General features: G+C 35.9%; 1 protein-coding gene and 1 pseudogene across 1 annotated transcript in view; both read left to right on the forward strand.

Annotated features, from left to right (window-relative positions):
• ZSWIM5 (zinc finger SWIM-type containing 5) overlaps positions 1-24,478 on the forward strand; it is a 202,861-nt gene that overhangs the window by 51,860 nt on the left and 126,523 nt on the right. The window lies entirely within an intron of this gene.
• On the forward strand, positions 14,185-15,986 carry LOC140602637 (large ribosomal subunit protein eL15-like; annotated as a pseudogene).

Genomic DNA, 24,478 nt, shown 5'->3' on the forward strand with positions numbered 1-24,478 from the left:
TGTTTTATTTTACTATCTGCAGGAAAACTTTAAGAGGTCTCTCTATACTTGCTAACTCCCAATTTCTTTGCTCCTATTTTCTCTTAAACCATTTCAGCCAGTGTTTATACTATTCTCAATCTGTCCTCATCAAAGTCACCAATAACCTCTACATTGCTAATTGTCATTTCTTAGTCCTTGTCTCATTTGCCTATTAGTAGTATTGATAACTGCTATCAGTAGTAGAATTTGATTACTCCCTCATCCTTGATTTATTTTCCTCACAAGGTTTCCAGGATATGACATTCTCTTAGTTTTTCTCTTACCTTATTGGCAGGCACCTATTTCTCAGTCTCTTTGACTTGTTCTTCCTCTTCTTTTTCCCCTCAACTTAAAAAAAAATTTAGAAAAATACCACATTAAAAAAGTTGGCTGTTTTTCTTTTGGTGTACAGTTCTATGAATTTTAACACATACAGATTTGTGTAACTGGTTCCATAATCAAGATACATGATTCTATCATCCCCCAAACTTCTCTCATGTCATCCCTTGTATAGTTACAACTTGGTAGTAACCTGGAACCACCATTCTCCATCATCATAGTTTTGTCTTTTTGAGACTATCATACAGTGTGTAACCTTTCTAGACTGCCTTCTTTTACTCAACATAATGCCTTTGTTATTTTCTCTGAATTGTTGCATGTATCTATTGTTTGTTTCTTCTTATTGCTGACTAGTATCCTTTGTGTGGATGTACCACAATTTGTTTATCCATTCGCCTCTTAAAGGACATTTGGGTTTTTTCCAGTTTGAGTTGTTTTTGGCAATTATGAACAGAACTGTTATAAACATTGATAATCAGGTTTTCATTTCCCTAGGGAGAAATCCCAGGAGTAGGATTGCTTGGTAATATGGTAAGTATATATTTAACTTTGTAAGCAACAGCCAAATGCTTTTCCAAAATGCCTGTACCGTTTTGCATTTCCACCATCAACAGAAGTCTTAGTTGTTCTGTATCCTCATCAGCACTTGGTATTGTCAATATTTTTAAATTTTATCCATTCTCATTAGTATGTAGTAGTATCTCATCATAATTTTAATTTGCATATCTCTAAGGACTAATGATGTTGAACATCTTTTTATTTGCTTACTTGCTGTTTGCACATTTTCTTAGGTGTCTAAATCTTTTGCTTGTTTTTGAATTCAGTTCTCTCATTTTGAGTTTTGAGAGTTCATTATGTATTCTGGGTGTAAGTCCTTCATTGGATATGTATTTTGCAAATATTTTCTCCTACCCTATGGCTTGTTTATACATCTTTTTAGCGGTATGTTTGATAGAGCAAAGATTTTTTTAATATTAATGAAGTCCAACTTATCAGTTTCTTTGTTTTATGGATTGTGCTTTTGGTGACTTGTCTAACAACTCCTTCTATAATCCCAGGTCACAACGATTTCAGTGTTTTATTCTAAAATTTTCATACTTTTATATTTTACATCTAGTCTGTAATCCATTTTATTTTTTGTACAAAAGGTAAAGTTTAGGCCAACATTCCTTTTTTTTCTTTCAGATAGATGTTCTGTGTCCAGTCCTATTTGTTGAAAAGACTGTTCCTATTTCATTGAATTGCTTTTGCATCTTTGCCAAAAATCAATTGGCTATATTTATGTAGATCTATTTCTAGATTTTCTGTTTGGTTTCATTGATTTGTGTGTTTATCCTATTATCATTACTACACTGTCTTGATTACTGTATTTATAGTAAATCTTAAAATCAGTTAGTGTGATTCTTCTAACTTTATTATCTTTCAGAATTATTTTAGCTGTTCCAGTTCTTTTTAGAATTAGGTTATCTATATTTTTAAAAATTCTGCTGAATTTGACTGGCATCATATTGAACCTATATATCAATTTTAGGAAAATTGAAGTCTTTGCTAAGTTGAGTCTTCAATCTGTGAACACAGTAGGTATCTCTGTGTAGGTCTTCCTGGATTTCTTTCATCACTCTTTTGTAGTTTCCAGCATATAGATCTTGTACATGTTTTGTTAGACTCATATTTATATATTTTACTTTTTTGAAGTTTTTATAATGAATTCTAGTCCATTTATACATTGCTAGTATTAGGAAATATTGATTTTTATATGTTGACCTGTAACTTCCTCCTTGATAAATGCACTTATTAGTTCTAGGAGTTTTTTGGTAAATTCCTTGGGACTTTTTATGTAGTCATGTCATCTTTGAAAAGTGATGGTTGTATTTCTTCCTTTTCGATCTGTAGGATTTATGTCACTTTTTCTTGCCATGAGACACCAGCTGAGATTTCCAGAATGATGTTGAATAGGAGTGGTGAAAGTATATATTCTATCTTTATTCTGGGTCTTAGAAGGAAGACATTGAGTCTTTGATCAGTTAGTATGATGTGGCTGGAGGGTTTTTTGTAGATAATACCCTTTACCAGGTTGAGGAAATTTCCTTCTATTCCTAGTTTGTTAAGAGTTTTTTTTTTTTTAATTAATTTTTTAAAATCACGAATGGATGTTATGTTTTGTCAAATACTTTCTTCTATGTCTGTTGGTAGGGTCATATTTTTTTAATGTAGACTGTTAATACGGTGGATTATGTAGATTGATTTTCAAATATTGAGCCAGGCTTGCACTTTACAGGATAAAGCCAACCTGTTGTGGTATGTTATTCTGGATTCAATATGCAGACATTTTGACGAGAATTCTTGTGTCTGTGTTCGTGAGAAATATTGGTCTATTGTTTTCTTCTTTTGTTTCCCTTTTCCTTCCTTCCTTCCTTTATCTGATTTTGTCTGATTTTAGTACCAGGGTGGTGCTGGCCTCATAACATGAATTTTGAAGTGTTTCTTTTACTTCTGTTTTCTGGAAGAAATTGTGTAAAACTGGTGCTATTTCTTCTCTAAATGTTTGGAAGAGGGGATCCCTGGGTGGCTCAGCAGTTTGGCGCCTGCCTTTGGCCCAGGGCGCAATCCTGGAATCCTGGGATCGAGTCCTGCGTTGTGCTCCTGCACAACAAATAAATAAATAAATCTTTTTTTAAAAAAATAAAAATAAAATAAATAAATGTTTGGAAGAATTTGCCTGGGAAATTCTTGGGAATTTTTGTTATCGGTAGATTTATTTTTCAAAAGTATTTATTTATTTATTTATTTACTCACTCACTCACTCACTGGGGGGGAGGGGAGAGGGAGAGAGTGAATCTTAAGCAGACTCCATACCCAGTACAGAGCCCAACTTGGAGCTTGATCTTGCAATTCTGAGATTGTGACCTGAGCCGAAATCAAGAATCAGACGCTTAACTGTTTGAGCCACTCAGGCGCCACCAGAAGAATTTTAACTACACATTTAATTTCTTTAATAAATATAGAACTATTCAATTACATATTTAATTTCTGGTGAGTTTTGGCAGTTTGAGTTTTTGAGAGATTCATTCATTTAATCCAGTTTTTTGGATTTGTATGTGTAGAATTATCCCTAATCATTCTTCATAATCCTTTTAATGTCTACATGGTCTGTAGTGATATTATCTCTTTCATTCCTAAAATTGGTAATTTGTGTCTTCTCTTTTTATTCTGTCAGTCTTTTTTTTAAGATTTTATTTATTCCTTTTTTTTTTTAAGATTTTATTTATTTATTCATGAGAGAGAGAGAGAGAGAGAGGCAGAGACACAGGCAGAGGGAAAAGCAGACTCCATGCAGGGAGCCCAACGTGGGACTCAATCCTGGGTCTCCAGGATCAGACCCTGGGCTGAAGGCAACGCTAAACCACTGAGCCACTGGGGCTGCCCTATTTATTTATTCCTGAGAGACACACAGAGAGAGTCAGAGACATAGACAGAGGGAGAAGCAGATGCTGAGCCTAAGGCAGATACTCAACCACTAAGCCACTGAGGTGTCCTATTCTCTTTGTCAGTCTTGATAGAAGTTTATCTTTTATATTAATCTTCTAGAGAATTAGCTTTTGGCCTCAATGATTTTTCTCTGTTGTTTTTCTGTTTTTAAACTTCAAAAGTTTGGAAATTTTCCTTTTTTTTTTTTTTTTTTTTTACTTTTAGTTGAAGTATAGTTCAACTGTATATATATATTATAATAATATAATATTATATTATTAGTTTCAGGTGTACAACATAGTGATTTGACAATTACAATTGACAACCTGAGGATTAGGGGCGCCAACCTCTGCACAGTCAAAAATTCACTTAATAACTTTTGACTTCTCTAAAACTTAACTACTAATACCCTACTGTTGACTGCAGGCCTTACTGATAATATAAATAGTCGATTAACATGTATTTTGTGTATGTATTATATACTGTATTTTTACAATAAAGTAAACTAGAGAAAAAATGTTATAAAGAAAATTATAAGGTAGAGAAAATACATATACAGTACTGTACTATATTGGTACTGTAAGCTTACAATATCCGTTCACAAAATGAATTGTCTGTCAATACCTACATCAATATTGTCTTCTATGAGGGACGCCTGGGTGACTTAGTGGTTGAGCCTCTGCCTTCGGCTCAGGGAGTGATCCCCGGGATCAAGTCCGCATTGGGCTCCCTGCATGGAGCGTGTCTCTCCTCCCTCTGCCTGTGTCTCTGCCTCTCTCTCTGTGTTTCTCATGAATGAATAAAATCTTTTTTAAAAATATTGTTTTCTATGATACAAAGTACTGTAGATATTATATGTATTACTCATACAAGACATCAAAAATGAAAAGGTAATGTGAAAAAGAAATTCATATTTATTTACAAGTGTAAGAATTAGTGCATTGGTAACAAAGGAACAGCAATAAAATTGCTTTTTATGGTAGCCTATAATCGACATGATTGCTTCATGCTAATCTATACCGTAGTGAATGAGTCATTATAAAATTTTATGGTATAAAATATTACAGTCATATTCCTAATACAGTATTGGAAACATTGTTACATTTTAAAAAACCCTACTTACCTGTGATGATAGGCTGACGCTTTCCCCATTTTGGGAGAGGTGGGGGGAGGTGAGAGAGGGATGTATATACTGAATGCTATTGTTGAAAGTAAAGTTTTAAAACGGCAAGAAAACTAACACATTATTAATTTTATATTAAATATCACTCACCTTATGCTTGTATAAAGATAGGCTATTTCCTTTCAAGTCTTGCACATGATGTTCTACATGATGAATACTTAGATGCTGCTACTGCTGCTGACACAAAACCATCTCATACAGTTCTTTCTGCACAGTTATTAGATGTTCACACAAAGATATACATGTACACAACAGATAAGTTTATTAATGTACAACATGATTACTTATTTACTTATTCATGATTACGTATTTACTTATTCATTAACTGGAAGTGGGTCATCATAAAGAACTTTATTCTCATCCTCACATTAAGTAGGCTGAGGAGAAGGAAGAGGAAGCGTTGGTCTTGCTGTCTCAGGGGCACAGGGGCAGAAGAGTGGGGGGAGGTGAGAGAAGAGGCAGGAGAGGCAGACACACTTGGTATAACTTTATAGGAATACATTGTAATTTCTGTCTGACATTTTTGCTTTTTCACTTTTCTAAAAACATTTCTATATAGTACCAATCCTTCTTTCACCATTTGTTTTGTTTCAGTGTTTGTATCCTCCAAGGGTCCATGTCATAAATGAAGTCAAATCTGGCCCTTCAGTCAGATTGTCTAACCTCAGTTTGTTTCCCAGAACTGCTGCTTCTACATTTTCTTCCTCATGGTCTGGCACTGGTTCAGTAGTACTCATCTCCATTAAGTTGTCTTCTGTTAATTCCTCTGGTGTGGTGTCACTTAGCTCTTGAATTTCTCCAAGAAATGTATCTTGAAACCCTTCACCCCCCCACCTTTCTTTGCCATATCTATCATTTCCTTGATTGACCCTGTCATAAATCTTACGAAGTCATGCACAAGATCTGGACATAGTTTTTCCAGCAGGAATTTACTGTTTTGGGCTTGATGACTTTCATGGCTTTTTCTATAACAACAATGGCATTTTCAGTGATATAATCCTTCCAAACTTTCGTGATGTTCTCTCTGTTGGGATTCTTCCTTTCTGTTGACAATCTTTTCAATAGGGTACTGTGCATAATGAGTCTTAAAGTTCTTAATGGCCCCTGATCTAGACACTGAATTAGAGACATTGTGTTTGGGGACAACTAGACCACTTTGATGCCTTTGGTGTTGAACTTATGGGGTTTTGGCTAACCAGGGGCATTGTCCAATATCAGAAGAACTTTAAAAGGCAGTCCCTACTAGTAAGGTACTTCCTGACTTTGGGGACAAAGCAGTGACAGAACCAGTACAGAAAAAGTGTTATTGTCCAGCCTTCTTGTTGAATAACCAAAAGACTGGCAGCTGGTGTTTATCTTTTCCCTTCAAGGCTTGGGGGTTAGCAACTTTATAGATAAGGGCCGTCCTGATCATAAACCTGACTGTATTTGTACAAAACAGTAGAGTTAGCCTATCTCTTCCTGCTTTAAATCCTGGTGCTTGCTTCTCTTTCTAATGTTCTTAGTGGCATTTTTTCCCAGATAAAGGCACTCTGTCTGCATTAAAAACCTGTTCAGGCACATATCTTTCCTCCTCTATGATTATTTTAATGGTATCTGGGAACTTGTCTGCTGCTTCTGTTATCTTGACGTTTTTTAGGTAAAACCTCTTTCTAAAATTATCAAACCACCTTTTGCTGGCATTAAATTCTCCAGGTTTAAATCCTTCACCTTCCTTTTGCTTTAAGTTGTTGTATAATGACTTCATTTTTCTGGAATCATATTAGAGGCTATAAGTCTACCTTTTTTTTTTTTTTAAAGATTTTACTTATTCATGAGAGACACAGAGAGCGAGGCAGTGACACAGGCAGAGGGAGAAGCAGGCTTCATGCAGTCCTACACTTACATAAAAGCTGCACTTTCAGTGTGAGATAAAAAGATATTTTACACAAAGTGCAATGTTTTCATATCTGCTCGTATGGCTGCAGCAACATCTTCATGAATTTTCTTTTTAAAATTTTTAATTAATTAATTATTTTTACCATGTCCTTACACTGTATTCATTTACCTTGAAGTGACCGACAACTGCAGCTGTTAACCTCAATCTATGGTACATACCAAGCAATTCAACTTTTTCTTAAAATGTCTGCTTCTTGGTAGCACTTCCAGCATCACTACTCATCACTTTGTGTGAGTAACACATGGTGTTACTCAAGTTTTATGATATATACTAAACACGATGAAAAATATGTGAGAACCACGAGAAATCACTTTTTTTACTGCAATACGTGCAATTTACTAGAGAAACAAACTGCTCACACAGAGATGATTAGTGTCACATGGTATTTTAAGTAGGTACTTGCAACACTTGAGCTCACCACAAGAGCAACAGGAGGTGGCTATGAAATTATTATAGTAGTGCATATACATTAGAGTTAATTTTAAGCAGTTATGATATAATAGCATATCTTTACATTTGCTTACATTTCTCTAGACTGCAAATGGCACCATGTATAGTCTGTGTGTGCTTAAGTTTTGATAACTTTTAACTTTTTTCCTTTTTAAAGATTTTTATTTATTTATTAGAGAGAGAGAAAGAAAGCGCACACAAATGGGGGGGGGGGAGGGTAAAGGGAGAGAGAGAAGCAGAATACCAGATGAGCAGGGAGCCCAATGTGGGGCTCAATCCCAGGACCCTGAGATCATGACCTGAGCCAAAGGCAAGATGCTTAACCAACTGAGCCAACAAGGCACCCCTTAACTTTTTATAATAGATTTGTGTGTATTTTATGGTAGTAAGTAATAAAAAAGACTAGTATTTACATATATTTTATACATTCATGACATACCTAACTTAATTTTTTTTCAATATTTCTAAGCTATTTAGTTTTTCTGTGAGTTTTTTCAAATTGTGGCAAATCTCTAAAAATTTTTATAGCATAATTATAGAAAAAAATCCATGTATAAGTGGACCCATGCAGTTCAAACCTCTGTTGTTCAAGGGTCAACAGTATATATGTTATGAAATGCTTACCATGAGAAGTGTAGTTACTCTCGGTTACCAAAGTTATTTCAATATTATTGATTATATTCCTCTTTCTGTATTGACTTCTAATTTAATCCCATTATCTGAAAACATACTTCATATAATTTCAATTCTTTTAAAATTGTTAAGGTTTATTTTATAAACCCTGGATATGAATGTTCCTCATGCTTTTGGAAAGAATGTGTAAGGGCAGCCCCAGTGGCTCAACGGTTTAGCACCATCTTCAGCCCCGGGTGTGATCCTGGAGATCCAGGATCAAGTCCCACATCAGGCTCCCTGCATGGAGCCTGCTTCTCCCTCTGCCTGTGTCTCTGCCTCTTTCTCTCTCTCTCTGTGCCTCTCATGAATAAATAAATAAAATCTTTAAAAAAAAAAAAAAGAAAAAAGAAAGGAAAGAATGTGTAAAAGTTTAGTTGTTGAGTGGTATTCTAAAAATCTCAGTTACATTCAGTTGGTTGATGGCATTGTTCAGTTGTCTATATCCTTGTACATTTTCTCTCTACTATTCAATTTATTATTGATAGAAGAGTGTGGAAATCTCTAGTTAAAATTGTGAATCTGTGTATATCTCTTCATTTTTCACTTTGTATGTTTTGAAGCACTGTTAGGTGAATATACATTTAGGATTATTGTTTTCTTGGTGAATTGACCCTTTCATCATTACAAAATATTCTTCATTATCTGCAGGGTTTTTTTTGCCCAGTCTACTTTGTCTCATATTAATAGCCATTCCAACTTTGTTTTCATTAGTGTTTTCATAGTATATTTTCCATTCTTTTATTTATTTTAAAGATTTTATTTATTTATTTTTATTATTTTTAAAGATTTTATTTATTTATTCATGAGAGACACAGAGAGAGAGAGAGAGAGAGAGAGAGAGAGGCAGAGACACAGGCAGAGGGAGAAGCAGGCTCCATGCAGGGAGCCTGATGTGGGACTCAATCCCACGACTCCGGGATCACACCCTGAGCCGAAGGCAGACGCTTAACTGCTGAGTCACCCAGGCGTCCCCCTAAATAGTTTTTAAAGCCAGTATGTGTGCCACTAAGTGACCAACTTGGAGCTTTGTCTGTTTGTTAGTTCAGTTCTCAGAGTCTTTGGTATGTTGAATGGAATCAGGTCCACATATTTTTAGCTTGGCCTGAGCCATGGGTTCATAAACCTTTGTGGGGTTACTCTCCTGAGTTCCTCTATCTCAGTGATCTTCCTAATATACTTTCTGGTTCTCTGGGGCTCCCCTTTTCTGCTCTGCAGCCAGAAATTTGGCACTAGTTAGCCCTTTCTGGTTGTGTATTTCCACATCCAGGTCCAAGCAGTGTGAGATCAGAGAAAGGAAAAAAGCTGGGTGTTGGTCCTACCCTGTTAGAACCACAGCTTCTACCAAATAAGAAGGTCTTTCTCTTTAGTTTTGGCTTCTGAAAAAAAAATTTTTTTTAAAGATTTTATTAGAGAGAGAGGGAGAGAGAGAGAGCATGAGTGGAAGGAGAGGCAACAGGATGAGCAGACTCCCCACTGAGCAGGGAACTCGCTGCAGGGCTCAATCCCAGGACCCTGAGATCATAACCTAAGCTGAAGACAGACACTTATTAGCTGATGGAAGCACCCTGGCTTCTGATGATTCTTATTACCACTGTTTATTACCACTTATTGCTGCTGCTGCCTTCATTACTGCCACTACAGGATTGCCTGGGGGTTCAAGTATGAGAGAATAGAGAAAAGAAAGAGAAAAAATTGGGGATTTTCATATACTGAACCAGAAAAAGGGCTTCTCTTGGAGCTGTCTCTAGGTGTACCCGTTTTCACTGCTAAATTTTTTTTTTTTGAGGTATTGAGTTCAGGCTTTAGGATACTAAAGGAGAAAAAAACTTACGTATATGTTGGAATTCTGGTTTTCCCCAGTCTGCCTGCTGATAATAACTTTTCAGAGTCCTCAAATACTACTCCATGTATTCTGTCCAAGTTTTGTAGTTGCATTCAATAGGAGAGATAGAGTGAAGTGTGCTTATTTTATCTTATCCAGCTCCGGAATCCCTATCATTTGTCTTAACCTATTTATGTCTATATTTTTAGTGGGTTTCTTGAAAGCAGCATATGGTTGGGTCTTACTTTTTTTCCAACCTGATAATCTTTGCCTTTTTAGTAGGATATTTAGACCGTTTATTGAGGATTATTGATATAATTATGATCAAATCTACTGAGGCTATTTGTTTTCTATTTGTCCTACCTGTATTTTGTTCTCTTTTTATTTTTCTCCTTCTTTTTGGATTGGATATCTTACATGTTTCCATTTTATCTCCTTTTTTTGGTTTATTAGCTATAATTCCTTGTGTGCCTGTTTGAGGGTGTATAGTATACACCAGAGATTAGCATACTTTTTTTAAAAAAATATTTTATTTATTTATTCATGAGAGACACACAGAGAGAGAGAGGCAGAGACACAGGCAGAGTGAGAAGCAGGCTCCATGCAGGGAGCCCGACGTGGGACGCAATCCTGGGACCCCAGGATCACACCCTGGGCTGAAAGCGGTGCTAAACCGCTGAGCCACCCAGGCTGCCAGCATACTTTCTCTATAAAGATCCATGTTGTAAATATTTTGGGCTTGATGCACTATACTATCGTTATTATAACTATTTAAATCTGCCATTATTGTACAAAAGTAGCCAGACACAATATGTTAATGAATGACTGTGATTGTTCCAGTAAAACTTCTATTTATGAAAACAGGTAGCAGGTCAGATTTGGCCTCCAATAGTTTGCCAACATCTGGTCATATCTTTAATTTAACACAATCTACTTTCAAGTGATATTATACTACTTCACTTATCGTATTATAACCTTTCCACAATATACTTTCAATTTCTGAGATGCCTGAGTGACTCAGTCTGTTAAGTGTCTGCCTTCAGCTCAGGTCATGATCCCTGGTCCTGGGATCAAACCCTGTGTCCTGGGGCTCCCTTCTCAGTGGGGAGCCTGCTTCTTCCTCTTCCTCTGTCCCTCCCTCTGTCATGCTCTCTCTTTCAAATAAATAAACAAAATCTTTTAAAAAATATACACTTCCATTACTTCCTTACCAGCCTTTGCAGTATTATTTTATTACATTTTACATATGATATAAATTGTATAGAATATGTGTAATTAACATTGTTCTTGTTTTTACTTTGAAAAGTCAGTTATATTTTCTGGGATCATGGGATCCCTGAGATGATGACTTGAGCCAAAGGCAAATGCTTAACTGACTGAGCCACCCAGGTGCCCCTATTTCCCTGGCTCTTGTTAAGATTCTGTCTCAGTAAAAAACAACTTTATTGAGATGTAATTCAAATATCATAAAATTCACCTTTTAAAAGTATATCCTTTAGTGGGCTTTATTGTATTCACAAAAATGTACCACCATCATCACTAATTTTATAATTTTGCCACCTAAAAATGAAACCCTGTGCCTATTAGCAGTTACTCTCAGTATTCCCCCACTGGCAACCACTAATATAATTTCTGTCTCTGTGGACTTGTCTTTTCTAGACATGTCATGTTTATGGAATGATACAGTATGTGTAGTCTTTTGTGATGGACTTTGACTTGGCACAATGTTTTCAGGATTCTTTCATGTTATAGCAGTACTTTATTCCTTTTTTAGTTCAAATAATATTCCATCGTATGAATAGATCACATTTGTTTACCCACTTATCAATTGATGGACATTTAGCTTGTAGGCATTTCTTGGCTCTTATGAATGATATGAACAGTTGAATATAAGTTTTAGTGTGGACATAGGTCTTCATTTATCTCAAATAGATACCTAGGAGTAGAATTACAGAGTCAATATGGTAACTCTGTGTTTATTAACATTTTCAGAAGCTGCCTATTTTTGGAATGAATACAGCGTTTTACATTTCCATCAGCATTATATGAAGTTCAGTTTCTCTGCATCCTTGTCAACACTCATTATTGGCTTTTTAAATTAAGATTTTGTCTATTGATATGACAGAGAGCAGGAGACAGTGAGCATCAGCAGGGGGAGCAGCAGAGGGAGAGGGAGAAGCAGGCTCCCCACTGAGCTAAATAGGGAGCTAAAGGGAGCCAGATGTGGGGCTCGATCCCAGGATGCCGGGATCATGACCCGATCTAAAGGTAGATGCCCAACCAGCTGAGCCTCCTAGGTGCCCCTATGGCTGTCTTTTAATATTAGTCATCCTAGGAAAAAAGTAGTCATCCTAGTGGATGTGAATTAGTCTCTTACTGTGATTTTGATTTGCATTTTCCCAATGACTAATGATGTTGTGCATCTTTCCATGTCCTTATTTCTCCAAAGAAGATACACAAATACTTGATAATGTTTATTCAAATCTTTTGCTCATTTTAAACATTGACTTCTCTCTTTTTTTTAAAAAAAAGATTTTATTTATTTATTTTAGGGCAGGGAGAGGGGCAGAGAGAGAGGAGAAACTCTCAAGCAGACTCCACACCTGGCATGGAGACTGATGTAGGGCTCAATTCCACGACCCTGAGATTATGACCTAAGACAAAAATCAAGAGTAGGACATTAACCAACTGAGCCACTCAGACACCCCAACATTAGCTTGTCTTTTTATTGTTGAGCTGTAAGAAGTCTTCATATATTCTGGGTACATTTCTCTGTCATAAATGATTTGCAAAAAAATTCTTCCTTTCTGTGCATTGTCTTTTCACTTACTTAATGGTATCCTTTGAAGTCAAAAAGGTTTTAATTTTGATGAAGTCTACTTACTTTTTTTGGTTGCTTTTGCTCTTGGTGTCATAGCTAAGAGATTATTGCCTAATGCAAGGTCACAGAGACTTCTTTGTTATACCACTCTTTAAGAGTGGTATAATTTTAGCTCTAGCATTTAAATCAGTGGTCCATTTTGAGTTAATTTTGGTGTATGGTATAAAGATGTAGTTTAACTTTATTCTTTTGCATGTGAATATCCAGTTTTCCCAGTACCACTTGTAGAAAAAGATTATTTTTTTCTCACATTGAATGGTCGTGGCACTCTTGTGGAAAATCAGTTTGCCATAAATATAAGAGTTGATTTCTATGTTCTCAATTCTATTCCATTTAAATATGTGCCTTTGTATATTTATATATACTGTCTTTATGTCAGTATCTACTGTCTTGATTACTATAGCTATATAGTAAATTTTGAAACTGAGAAGTGTGAGTTTTCCAATTTTGTTCCTTTGGAAGATTGTTTTAGCTATTGGGGATGCTTTGCATTTCTATATGAATTTTAGGATCAGTTTGGAGTTTCTCCAAAAAAGATAGCCAGGATTTTGACATGTATTTCAGTGAGTATGTAGATCAATTTGGGTAGTATTGCCATCTTAACAATACAGGATATAAGCAAAAGTCCCATTTATACTGTCTTTTGTATTTACCTATATAGTTTATCAGTGTTCTTTTTCTTTGGTTCATTTGAATTAATATCTAGTGTCCCTTCATTTTAGTCTGAAGGACTCCATTTACTCTTATAGAACAAATTTATTAGCAGTGAATTCTGATTTTGTTTATTTGTGACTCTTTTAATTTCTCCTTTTTTAATTTAAAATTTTTTGTTGTGGTAAAATACATATAACATAAAATTTATCATCTAACTATTTTTAAGTATAGAGTTCAGTGGTATTAAGTACGTTTATAATGTTGTATAACTGCCACTACCATACATGTCCATACATCTTTTCAACTTGTAAAACTGAAACCCTATACACATTCAACAAAGCCCCCTTTTCTACTCATCTTTCTAGTCCATAGCAACTAGTTTCCTTTTTTCTTTTTTCCTTTTTAAAGATTTTGTTTATTTATGAGAGACACACAAAGAGAGAGAGAGAGAGAGAGAGAGGGAGAAGCAGGCTCCATGCAGGGAGCCTGAGGTGGGACTCAATCCCAGGTCTCAGCATCACGCCCTGGGCTGAAGGTGGCGCTAAACCCCTGAGCCACCAGGCTGCCCTCCTTTTATCTTTTTTTTTTAAGTTTTTTTTTTTTTAACTTTTATTTATTTATGATAGTCACACACACACAGAGAGAGAGAGAGAGAGAGAGAGAGAGAGAGAGGCAGAGACATAGGCAGAGGGAGAAGCAGGCTCCATGCATTGGGAGCCCGACGTGGGATTCGATCTCAGGTCTCCAGGATCGCTCCCTGGGCCAAAGGCAGGCGCTAAACTGCTGCGCCACCCAGGGAGGGATCCCCTCCTTTTATCTTTTTAAAAAATATTTTATTTATTTATTTATTTGAAAGAGTGTACATATGCATGAGCAGTGGAAAAGGGCAGAGAGAGAGAGGGAGAAGCAGACTCTCCACTGTGCAGGGAGCCTGCCATGGAGCTCGATCCCAGGACACTGAGATCATGACCTGAGCTGAAGACAGACACGTAACCAACTGAGCCACCCAGGCACCTCCACAGTTTTATTTTCTGTCTCTGTGATTATTGAGTACTCTTAGTACCCCATCTACGTGAAATCATACAGTATTTTTCTTTGGTCACTGGCTTATTTTATTTAGCATAATGTCTTCAAACTTCTTCCATGTTGTAGCATATTGCAGACTTCCTTCTTAAGACTGAGTAATATTCCACTGTATTTTGCTTGGTGATTTATTGTTTGATGGACTCTTGGATCATTTCCATGTTTGAGCTATTGTGAATAATACTGCTATGAACATGAATACACAAATATCCCTTTGAGAAATGTAATTGCTGTCTATAAGAGACTCATTTGAGATATAACTATTATATAAATTAGTTTTATTTTTAATTTCTTAACTTTTATATTTTTATGTTTCAGGTTTTTATTTAAATTCTAGTTAGGTAATATACAGTGCAATATTGATTTCAGGAGTAGAGCTCCATGAGTCATCACTTATATATAGTACCCAGGGCTCATCACAAGTGCCCTCCGTAATACCATTACCCATTCTCCACCCACCTCCCCTTCTGCAACTCTCAGTTTGTTCTCTATAGTTAAAGGGTCTTAGGGAGAAAGACTCTTTCTTTACTTTCTGTCCAGTGGCAACCACTGGCTCAGAGGTAAGCCAAGATGGGCATTTACAAGTATATCTAGGAGCCATGGAGGAAGAAGTGGTCTGATACGATGTGCTTTTCTCTCAGGGTGTGCTGCTGGCAGTACTGCTCCACAAGGCCCCCCACCCAGCCAAGCCTGATCAAGTGTGCAGACTGGATTACAAGGCCAAGCCAGGTTATGTCATATATCAGATTCATGTGCAATATGGTATCCACAAATGCTCAATTCCTAAGGGTGCTGCAGCAAGCTTGTCCATCATGGTGTTAACCAACTAAAGTTTGCCCCAAACCTTCAGTCCATTGCAGAGGAATGAGCTGGATGCTACTGTGGGGCTCTGAGAGTCTTGAATTCTTACTGGGTTGGTGGAGTTTGCATGTACAAATTCTTTGAGGTTATCCTCATTGATCCTTTCCATAAAGCTACCAGAAAAATCCTGACATCCAGTGGATCACCAGACCAGTCCATAAGCACAGAGAGATGTGAGGCCTGACATCTGCAGGCCTCAAGAGCCATGGCTTTGGAAAGGGTCACAAGTTCCACCACACTATTTGTGGTTCTCGCCATGACTCATAGAGAAGATGCAAATACTCTCCAGCTCCACCATTACTGCTAATATAAGTAATGTTTGTAAAATCCTTACCTAATAAACAATTTAGGACAGTCATGTCTGCTTAAAAGTGTTCTTTAATTTGTCTAAAATTAGTTGTCTGTGGATTGTTCCATGAATGCATTATTAAATTATGAAAGTTAAAGTACAGTAATATTTGAAGACTATAAGTGATGGTATATCTTGTTTCTAATAAGATAAACACTTTTGTTTTTGCTTTATCTTACTAGGGAGTTAATATGTCAGTGTTTAAAGTGCTGTTTGGTATAATAGGTGTAAAATAAATTCTGTAAAAGTGGAATGCAAAAACTAGCCATGTAGATTTGTTGGTTCATGTAATGAAACTTAATCTCAAATGGTTGTTTTTAGGAATTTGGTAAGAACAAGCTTTTAAAATTGGATTTTGCTTGGAAATGTGAAGAATATCCTAATCTTTTTATCATGATCATATGAAGAATAATGTTAACTAGGAGCCACATTTTTAGGTTGAATCCAGCATTCCATTTATGTAACTGCTGCTTCTGAAAAAATACTTTAAGTGAATGTCACCATTTTTAGGAGAGTTGAATAAACCTGTTGCAAGAGGGTTCTCTTACAAATGAAAATAAATCCTGCTTAACCAAAGCAAAATTGCCTTGATCTCCACAGTACCATTAAAGTTCACATAAAAGGTGGAGGCTCCTGATTCTATCCCATGATTCCATGGGATCTGCAGAATACTGAATTTCATACAGAAGAGTAGTAATGATACTTACACTGGTCTATATTAAACTGATTAAGGGGCAGGGCAGGGCTCAACAGTTTAGTGCCGCCTTGGGCCCCAGGCCTGATCCTGGGGACCTGGGATCGGGTCCCACATCAGGCTCCCTACTTAGGGCCTGCTTCTCCCTCTGCCTGTGTCTCTGCCTCTCTTTCTCTCTGTGTCTCTCATGAATAAATAAATAAAATCTTTTAAGAAAAACAATGATTAGGTAAAGAGGAAGGAGAAGACTTCACCTTGAGATTTGTAAGCTAGTAACCAATACCAAAATTGAGAAACTGGTGGCCATCAGATAACCTTTTAAGTGTGAGGATTGAAAAAAGTTGGCTTTGTCAGAATTTTAAATGGTTAATCCGTGGTGTTTGTGTCCATTTGTGAATCCAACTTAGGGGGAGAAATATGATTGGCTATAAAAGTACAGCATTGCTCATTCTAAGTCCTGGGTCATCTTGGATTAGCCCACCTTATCCATTCCCATAGGCTACTGAGGAAAGTCATGTAGTTGGTGTCAATACAAGAATAGCTTCCAATCTAATCTTATGTGTTGTTTGCAATCACTTTCTCATCCTTGCTCAAACCCCTCAAAGTTCTTGCCATTCCATAAACTTGCCAGCCCATCAGTTGTGCCCACCTTGATGTTAAGCATAGCACCACATTCTGTTTCCATTCTAACAGTAGATGAGGTTTCTGTTTCCCAGGGTAAGTTTGAGTGTGTAGGAAATACAGAAGAGGAATTGCCCCAATTCTAAGTTTGCTGACTTAATCCATAGTTTGATTTGAAATCTAATTGCTTATTTCCTTTTTTTTTTTTTTAAAGATTCCTGAGAGACACAGAGAGGCAGAGACATGGGCAGAGGGAGACGCAGGGTCCATGCAGGGAGCCCGATGTGGGACTCGATTCTGGGTCTCCAAGATCATGCCCTGGGCATGCCTGCCCTAATTGCTTATTTCCTTGGGCCAGTTTTTATATTTTGTTCAGAGGTCTTAGGCTCAGTTAAATGATTTCCAGAAAACAGCAGACTGAAGACCTCTTGAGACCTAAATTTCTTTCCACTCAAAAAGAGATCCCCTATGTATTTTGGGTATAGAGGCTGTTCAACTAAAGGAGTAAATGTTTATTAAACTAAAACAGTAAAAAAAAAGTCTTTTATGGTTTGCTTCCCTCTCTTTTTACTTAAAGATTTATTTATTTGAGGGAGAGAGCACACATGCAAGTATGGGATGAGCAGAGAGAGACAGAGAGGGAGAGAGAGAATCTCAAGCAGATTCCCCACCAAGCACAGAACCTGATGCAGGGTTCAGTCTCACAACCCTAAGATTGAGCTGAAATCAAGAGTCAGACGCTTAACCAGCTGAGCCACCCAGGCATCCAAACTCTTGTCTCTCTTTTTTTACATCTTCCCATATGTTCATCTGTTTTGTTTCTTTATTTCTGTTGTTGTTGTTTCAAGTTTTCAGTTGAATGCTGGTTAGTTAAAATGCGGTGTAATATTGGTTTCAGGAGTAGAACTCAGTGATTCATCACTTACATACAACATCCAGTGCTCATCGTAACAAGAGCCCTCCTTAAAGCCCATCACCCATTTAGCCCATCCTCTGCCCACCTCCCCTCCATCATCCCTCAGTTTGTTCTCTATAGTTGTGAGTCCCTTATGGTTTGCTTCCCTCTCTTTTTTTTTCTCTTTCCCCTATGTTCTTCTGTTGTTTTTCTTCCCTTAAATTTCACATGAGTGAAATATGGTATTGTCTTTCTCTGACTTTTTCACTTAGCATAATACACTCTAGCTCCATCCATGAAGTTGCAGGTGAGAGGATTTCATTCTTTTTGATGGCTGAGTAATATTTAGTTGTGCATATACACCACATCTTCTTTATCCATTCATCAGTCCTTGGACATCTGGGTTCTTTCCATAATTTGAATATTGTTGATATTGCTGCTGTAAACACTGGGGTGCATAAGTCCCTTCAAATCAGTATTTTTATATCATTTGGGTAAATGCCTCGCAGTGCAATTGCTAGATAATAGGGTAGTTCTATTTTTAACTTTCTGAGGAACCTCCGTACTGTTTTCTAGAGTGACTGCACTAGTTTGCATTCCCACCAACAGTCTCCTTTCTCTGCATCCTTGCCAACATCTGTTGTTTCCTGTGTTGTTAATTGTAGCCATTCTGACAGGTGTGAGGTGGTATCTCATTGTCGTTTTGATTTGTATTTCTTTCATGAGGAGTGATGTTGGTATTCATGTGTCTATTGGCCATCTGTATGCCTTCTTTGGAAAAATATCTGTTCATGTCTTCTGCCCATTTCTTAACCAGATTATTTGGGTTTTGGGTGTTGAGTTTGATAAATTCTTTATAGATTTTGGATGCTAACCCTTTATCAGATATGTCATTTGCAAATATCTCCTCCCATTCTGAAGGTTGCCTTTTAGTTTTTTTTCTATTATTTTCTTTGTTGAGCAGAAGCTTGTTAGTTTGATATAGTCCCATTTGTTTATTTTTACATTTCTTGCCTTTACTTTTGGTGTCATCTGAAAAATCATTGCTGAGACTGATATCTAGGAGCTTACCTTTATGTTTTCTTCTAGGATCTTTATAATTTCAGGTCATATATTCAAGTCTTTATTTCATTTTGAGTTAGTTTTTATGCATGGTATAGGATAGTGGTCCAGTTTCATTTTTTTGCATGTAGCTGTTCAATTTTCCCAGTACCATTTATTGAAGAAACTGTACTCTCCCTATTGAATATTCTTGGCTCCATTGTCATAAATAAGCCATATATGTGTGGTTTTATTTCTAGTCTCTCTGTTCTATTGATATGTGGCTGTTTTGATGCTAATACCATACTGTTTTGATTATTATAAGCTTTGTAATATAGTTTGAAATTAAGAACTTGATGCCTCCAGCTTTTTTTTTTTTTTCTCTCAAGAGTGCTTTGGCTATTTGCAGTCTTTCATAGTTTCATACATATTTTAGGATCGTATATTCAATTTCTGTGAAAAGTGCCATTGGAATTTTGGTAAGGATTGCATTGAAGCTGTAGTTTGCTATAGGTAGTATGGACATTTTAGCTGTATTAATTCTTCTAATTCATGAGCATGGAATATCTTTTGCTTTATATGTGTCTTCTTCACTTGCTTTCATTAGTGTCTTATGGTGTTCATTGTACAAGTTTTTCATCTTGGTTAAATTTATTTGTAGGTATTTTATTCTTTTTGGTGTAATTGGACGTGGGATTGTTTTGTTAATTTCTCTTTCTGATAGTTCTTTTTTTCATGTATAGAAATGCAGCTGATTTTTATATTTTAATTTTGTATCCTTCAACTTTACTGAATATGTTTATTAGCCTCACGGTCTTTTTGGACTTACTTTATCTGATACGTCATTTACAAATACCTTCTCCCATTCTGTCAGTTGCCTTTTAGTTTTGTTGATTGTTTCCTTTGCTGTGCCAAAGCTTTTTTATCTTGATGAAGTCTCAGTAGTTCATTTTTGCTTTTGTTTCCCTTGCCTCCAGAGACGTGTCTAGTGAGAAGTTGCGGCAGCCAAGGTCAGAGAGGTTGCTGCCTGTTTTCTCCTGTAGGATTTTGATGATTTCCCATCTTACATTTAAATCTTTCATTCATTTTCTATTTATTTTTGTGTATGGTGTAAGAAAGTGGTCCAATTTCATTTTTCTGCATGTCACTGTCCAGTTTTCCCAACACTATTTGTTGAAGAGATTGTCTTTTTTTTCCATTGGATATTCTTTCCTGCTTTGTTGAAGATTAGTTGACCAAAGAGTTGAGGGTCCATTTCTGGGTTCTCTATTCTGTTCCATTGATCTGTGTCTGTTTTTGCCTGCAACTTCAGTATAAAGCACATAATTGAGAGCACAATTGAATAAAACACCTCAACACATTATGTATTTCATCATAAGAAAACTTCCACTGTTGTGATTTGATCTTGGCTTTACTTTGGTGGAACAAGAATTCTGACTTTTCTTCTCCCTGGTAGGGATGAAGAGCTAAGAGAAAGTACTGCTCTTAGTTCCTCTTAAACTACTGGGTTCCGCTAGAAGCTGTGTGTATTCTGCTACTGCTGCTCAGGATTTGCTTCCTTCCTAGTATCTTTCAGCATCCTGCTTTTTTCCCAATCTAAACCAGAAAGAAAGGAAATGATTTTGTTTACATGTGCACTATTTTCTAAGATTATCCTCTGCTGCTTTTTTCCAGTTTGGTTGGAAATTCTTTCTTGAATTCTTCTCTGCCGCTTCCTGTTCTTTGAGCCTGAAACTGTCATAAAAGCTAATTGGCATCAGACACAAAAGATTATTCATTAACTTTTCTCTAAGACTCACAGCTTCTTCCAAGCCTGATTCTAATTTTTTAAAGGAACTCTTTCTTTTCTTTAGAACTGACATATTAGAATCCATTTGAATGACCGTGCATGATTTTCAAACAATTGCTTTATATGCTATATTTAGTTTGAAAGTTATTTTCCCATAGAAACAATAGTATAAATGGTGGTTTGGTTTCCCCAGCTAACTCCAAAGCCTTGTGTCAAGTGTTATTTCATTTATTTATTTATTTATTTATTTATTTATTTATTTATTTATAAAGATTTTATTTATTTATTCATGAGATACACAGAGAGAGAGAGAGAGAGGCAGAGACACAGGCAGAGGGAGAGCAGGCTCCATGAAGGGAGCCTGATGTGGGACTTGATCCTGGGTCTCCAGGATCAGGCCCTGGGCTGAAGGCGGCGCTAAATGGCTGAGCCACCTGGGCTGGCCGGTATTTCATTTATAATTGACAATAGCTCTACCCTTATTTCTTGGACACACTGACACCTTGCCCATAAGTTAGTATAGCATAGAGGCAAGAAACAGCGTCCCAATAATTTGTTTAACTCTCTATATTAGTAGCATAGAATCATAGACTGTAGGAGTTAGGAGGTCCTTTATAGATAACATCCAAACTACTTATTTTATGAGGAAGAAGACTGAGAACAAGGGAACTTAAATGACTTTTCCTTAGTAGTATTTTCTTCACGTCACTGAACTTTTTATGTATTGATTTACCTGTTTAAAATTCCAGATAAATTACTTAATATCTATTAAGATTCAGTTCTTCTATAAAACTTTGTGTTTACCCTTGACCCTTTGGATATAGTCAGACACTCCAATCTCTTCTCTGCATACATTGTATATAATAACTTTTATAGTGCTAGTTAGGTACATGTTGTGGGATCTTGTGCAAGTCACTGAACATCTCAGTACTTAAGTTTTTTCATCCATAAAATAATAATAATAATAATAATAATAATACCTACTTCATAGGGGTGTTGTGAAAATGAAATGAGTTAATTTAGGTAAGAAATGGATATAGACCATGATGGTACATCTTTCACAAAAAATTAACTCAAAATTAAAGATATAAATGTAAAATGTAAAACTATAAAACTTCTATAAGCTATATGGGAGAAAATCTATGTGAGGTTGGGTGTGGCAGTGAGTTTTTAGATATAACGCCAAAAGCATGATCTATGAAAGGAAAAAAGTAGTTATGATAGACTTCTTTATGTTAAAATGGATCAATCTGTGAAAGACACTGTTAAGAGAATGAAAAGGCAAGCCATAGACTTGGAGAAAATATTTATAAAAGATATATCTGACAAAGGACTGTTACCCCAAAATATAAAGAAGTCTTAAGGGTAAAAATTACAAAAACAACCCAATTAAAAAATGAACAAAAGATCTAGACACCCTGTTAAAGAAGATATACAGATGGCAAATAATCAAATGAAAGAATGTTCAACATCATATGCCATTAGGGAATTGCAAATTATAATAACAATTAGATACCACTACATACCTATTAGAATGGTTAAAATCCAGAACACTGATAACACCAAATGCTGACAAGTTTGTAAAGCAACAGGAACTCTCATTCATTTTTGGTAGGAACGCACGTCTAATCACTTTGGAAGATAGTCTGGAAGGGTTTTTTTGTTGTTTTATTTTGTTTTTGTTTTGTTTTACAAAGCAAAACATAATTTTACCATATAATCCAGCAATTGTGCTTCTAGGCATTTACTCAAATGAATTGAAAACTTCTACATAAAAAGTAGCATGGGAATGTTTATAGCAGGTTTTTTCCCCATAGTTGCCAAATTTTGAAAGCAAACAAAACGTACTTCAGAAGGCAAGTGGATAAATAAACTGTGGTACATCCATACGACAGAAAAATGAAATGAGGGATCCCTGGGTGACTCAGTGGTTTAGCGCCCGCCTTCGGCCCAGGGTGTGATCCTGGAGTCCCCAGATCGAGTCCCATGTTGGGCTCCCTGCATGGAGCCTGCTTCTCCCTATGCCTGTGTCTCTGCCTCGCTCTCTCTCTCTGTGTCTCTCTCATGAATAAATATATTTTAAAAATATTAAAAAAAAAAAAAGAAAAATGAAGATTTGAGCCATGGAAAGACATGGAAGAACCTTAAAATGCTTATCATTAAGTAAAAGGCCAGTCTGGAAAGGCTTAAACTGTATGATTCCAAGTATATGACATTCTGGAAAAGACAAAACTGTTAGGGACAGTAAAAAATATTAGTGGTTTATAAGGGTTTGAGGAGTGGTGGAGCTGGGAAGGGTGAATTACTGGAGAATGGGATATATACGGCAGTAAAATGACTATGATGCTATAGTGGTAGATATGTGACATTATATGTCAAATTTAGAGTGAATCTTTATGAATTTTAAATATCATTTGGGCATTTTTGTATAGGTCTATTTTGGGGTTCTCTACTGTCTTCCATTAATCTTTGTATCTATTCCTCCAATAGCACAAAGTCCTGATTTCTACAGATATTTAATTGCTATTTAATTCTTTTTTTTAAAAAGATTTTATTTATTGATTCATGAGACAGAGATACATTTAGTATAATTATTGGTATGTTATGACTTATTTATTTTATTTTATTTTATTTTATTTTATTTTATTTTATTTTATTTTATTTTTGTGTTTTGTTTTTTCTTTCCTATTTCTTTTTTTCCGAGGGTTACTTAAACATTTTTTGGAATTCAGTCTTTATAGTGTTTTTTAGTGTATCATTTGTATAGTTTTTTAATAGTAATTGCTCTAGGTTTTATATTATAAATAACTTATAGTTTACTGATGTTGACATTTTATCACTTCAAGTGAAATGGGGATACCTTACTTTTCTTTACATTTCTTAACTTCTTCATTTATATTATAAATTGTCTTAAATATTCCCTCTATACGTGTAGAAGCACAGCAGTGTTATAGTTTTTTCTTTAAGCAGCAAACATAATTTCGCTGACCCATATTTCTGCTTGATGCCTTCTTAGTGTTCCAAAATTCCTTCTGTTATCATTTTCTTTCCATTTAGAGAACGTCCTTTAGGTACTTTATAAAAGTAAGTATGCTGGCAACAGATTTCTTCATTGGACAATACCCTGATTTCACCTTCATTCCTAAAGGATATTTTTACTGTATATAGATGTCTAAGTTTAACAATAGAACAAATAGAAAAAAATAGAACAAGTTTCCTTCAACAGTAGAAAAATGTGCCACATTTTTCTGGCCTCTCTGGTTTCTGACGAGAAAGCTCCTGTTACTTGAATTGTTTTCCCCTTATAGATGTGTTATTTCTCTTGCTGCTTTTAAGAATTTTTTTTTTCAGAACTTTGATATATTTTGTGGATTTCTCTGGGTATATTGTTGTTTGGAGTTTGCTCATCTTCTTGAATGTTAAGTTTATGTCTTCTGCCCAATTTAGTACATTTTCAAATATTATTTCTCCAAGTATTATCCTTTTTTCTCTCTCTGTGGGACCCCAATGGTGTTAGAGTTGTTGTTGTTGTTACAGTACCAACAGTATTGTGCGGCTGTTTTAGTATGTTGGAGATTTTTGGTTTTATTTTCCATCTGTCAGCCTGGGTAATTTCTATTACTCAGTCTTCAAGTTTACTGGTTACTTTCTCTGTCCCCTTTATTCTGCTGTTAAGTCCATCCATTGAGTTTCAGTTTTGTATTTTCTAGTTC

The sequence above is a fragment of the Canis lupus genome, chromosome 13, assembly GCF_048164855.1.
Source record: "Canis lupus baileyi chromosome 13, mCanLup2.hap1, whole genome shotgun sequence".
In the NCBI taxonomy this organism is placed as follows: Eukaryota; Metazoa; Chordata; class Mammalia; order Carnivora; family Canidae; genus Canis; species Canis lupus.